This window comes from Cicer arietinum, chromosome 2 (genome assembly GCF_000331145.2).
Source record: "Cicer arietinum cultivar CDC Frontier isolate Library 1 chromosome 2, Cicar.CDCFrontier_v2.0, whole genome shotgun sequence".
Lineage (NCBI taxonomy): Eukaryota > Viridiplantae > Streptophyta > Magnoliopsida > Fabales > Fabaceae > Cicer > Cicer arietinum.
In genome coordinates this window covers 44944236-44947409 of record NC_021161.2, presented here as the reverse complement: position 1 = coordinate 44947409, position 3174 = coordinate 44944236, and positions in this window count along the sequence as shown.

Here is a 3174-nt window from a genome sequence, read left to right as displayed (position 1 = left end):
TTGCACAATTTCAGATTAGTAATGTGAAACATTATATGAAGTAGCACTATGTAGGCCACAACACCGATTTTCTCGATGATGAGAAAAGGTTCAAAGTAACGTAACTCCATCTTTTGGTTCTGATGTAGTGACACCGAGTGTTGTCAATAAGGTTGGAGTTAAATTAGAACCATGTCACCCACGTTAAACTTTAGTTGTCTTTTCTTGGTATCAGCAAAATGTTTCATCTTATGTTGAGCACGTAGAAGGTTATTTTTAAGTAGTTGTATAGTTGTATCTCTCTTGGTCAACAATGTTTGAAGTAAAGGTGGCTCAATGATCGCCAAATCATACTTAAGCAAAGTAGGTGGGTCACGACCATATATGAATTTAAATGGTGTAATGCCAATGCTAGTTTGGAAGAGAGAGTTATACCAAAACTCAGCCCAATCTAACAACTTAGACCATTTAGAAGGAACCTGCCCTGCGAAACATCTTAAATACATCTCAAGCCATTTATTAACAACTTCAGTTTGGCCATCTGATTGAGGATGATAAGTCGAGCTCATAGAGAGTGTGGTACCATTTAGTTTGAATAAATTTTGTCAAAAACAACTAATGAAAACCTTTGTCCCTGTCTGAATAAATTTTGTGAAGCCATTTTTGTTGATCCAGTATTTTAATGGTTTGGTCTATAAGGCATTTCAAACTCTTTTGGTCAGTTCGTATAATGAACTTATGGCCCAAAATATAGAGTCTAAACTTTGCCATGGCCTTAGTGACAACATACAACTACCTCACATATGCTGACTTTTTCTGCATGGATGAGTCCAATTTCTTTGAGAAATAAGCAATGGGATGCATGTCTTAGCTAAGGATAGCACCAATGTCGATACTTGATACGTTTGTTTTAAGGACAAAAGGTTTCGAAAAACTCAGTAGTGCTAGGACATGGGCATCAATGATGGGAGATTCTAAGGCATTAAAAGCTTAAGTAGCAGGAACATCCCAAGAGTAGGCATCCTTCTTCAATAATGCAATTAATGGAGAAGCAATGGTAGCATCGTTTCGAATAAAGCGCCTATAGTAACCAGATAAGCCCAAAAAACCTCCAAGTTGTTTCAAATTTTTTGGAATAGGCCACTCTAAAACTACTTGGATTCTTTATTTAGCCATGTGAACGCCCTTACTTGAGATATTGTGACCCAAGTACTCTATTGTAGTAAAACCAAAGCAACATTTGAACATTTTTGCAAAAAGATAATGTTGGCGCATCAATTGTAAAACCTCTTTCAAAGGGATTAAGTGAGATGACCAACAAGGGCTATAAATCAAGATATCGTCAATGAAAACAAGCATTGATTTTTGAAGTTGAGCATTAAAGACATCATTGATATAGACCATGATGTGTTTAAAAAGCGGTTTGGTCTCTATCCTTTGGTTTGACAAGAATTTGGTGGTATCAGAAATGCAAGTCTACTTTGGAAAAGTACTGAGCACCAAATAATTCATCCAATAATTCATCAATAGTAGGTATAGGAAAACTATTTTTAATAGTAATAACATTTCAAACTATAATATGTACAAAACCGCCAAGACCCGTCCTTTTTCTTAACAAGGAGAACCGATGATGAAAAAGGACTATTGCTAGGTTGTATGAATCCCTAAACCAACCTATCATTACCATAATTTCAATATATGCCTTTTGACTATGGGGATAGCATTATGGTCTGAATTTGATAGGGTTGTTGCCCTCTAGCAAAGTTATAGCATGGTCTTGAAACCGGACCAGAGGAGACCCACCAACTCAAAAATCAAATCCAGATAGTTACTAAGTAATGCTGCCAAGTCTAGAGGTATGTTAGAAGGTAAATGTCCATCAATAGGGAGAACTTGCTGAAGAAGTAGTGTATAAGAAGCCATAATAGAGTGAGTATGTTGCAGACGCTTAATGTGATGGAACTGAGCTTGAGTAAGACATTTCATTTAATCCCCATACAGACTAATAAAGGTGTTTTGCATATAAAACTTGATGGATAAAGCTTTGTAATTTGCTATTTGTGGGGCAAGGGTTTTTAACAAAAAGGCCCTTAACACCAAATCATCACCTGTTATAGGAAGTAAATAAACAGGTAAGTGCAGATTATGACCTTGAATGGTAACATGTAAATTAATTATTTGAAACCCTACAAGGTTAAGGAGCTAATGTTCCCAACAAAAGACTAGTAGAATTAATTATGAAACCCTACAAGGTTAAGGAGCTAATGCTCACACTAATTATGAAACCCCACAAGGTTAAGGAGCTAATGCTCACACTAGTAGAATTTTACCTTTTTAAGTCGGTTAAAATGCACATTTTAAGTCAGTTAAGTGTCCGAGTTAATAGCAAAAGACTTCATAAACATGTTGCTTTTTAAGTCGTTTCTATTGGAAGCATGTTGGTTTTACATTTATAGTTTTGATGTTAACAAAAGTATTTTATGAAAACAATATATTTGACTTCAATAAGTAAGAAAGAAGATTCATGTAATTGAAGAAAATCTAAAATAAGATTTGATTCTAAATTATAATTGATGAAAATCTAAAATAAGATTTGATTCAAATTTATAATTGAAGAAAATCTAAAATAAGATTTGATTCAAAATTATAATTGATGAAAATCTAAAATAAGATTTGATTCAAATTTATAATTGAAGAAAATCTAAATTGATTCAAATTTATAATTGATGGAAATCTAAAATAAGATTTGATTTATATTTATAATTGAAGAAAATATTTGACCAAGTTTAAAAGAAAATATGGTCAAGATTTGAAGAATATTTGATCAACATTTAATGAAGATTTGATCATAAATTGAAGAAGAGTTTATTTGAAGAATTTACAAACTCAATCTACACAAAATAGAAATAGAATCAATTTTAATAATTTATAAACTCAATCTGAACAAGATACAATTCAGAATTAAACAACGACTAAATTGAAGCCCAAAATTTCACTATAAATAGACACTCAAGGCTGAAGGAGAAAAACATCGAAAAGCATAAAAGAGTAGAAGACCTCAAGCTCAAAATTCTCAACTCATCTTAGAGATGAATGTTAATCAAAATAAGATATACAAGATGCATCAAAAGTCCAGAACATTCATGATAAATGCACTCACTTTAAAGGAGTTTGACAAGTGCACCAACAAAGAGA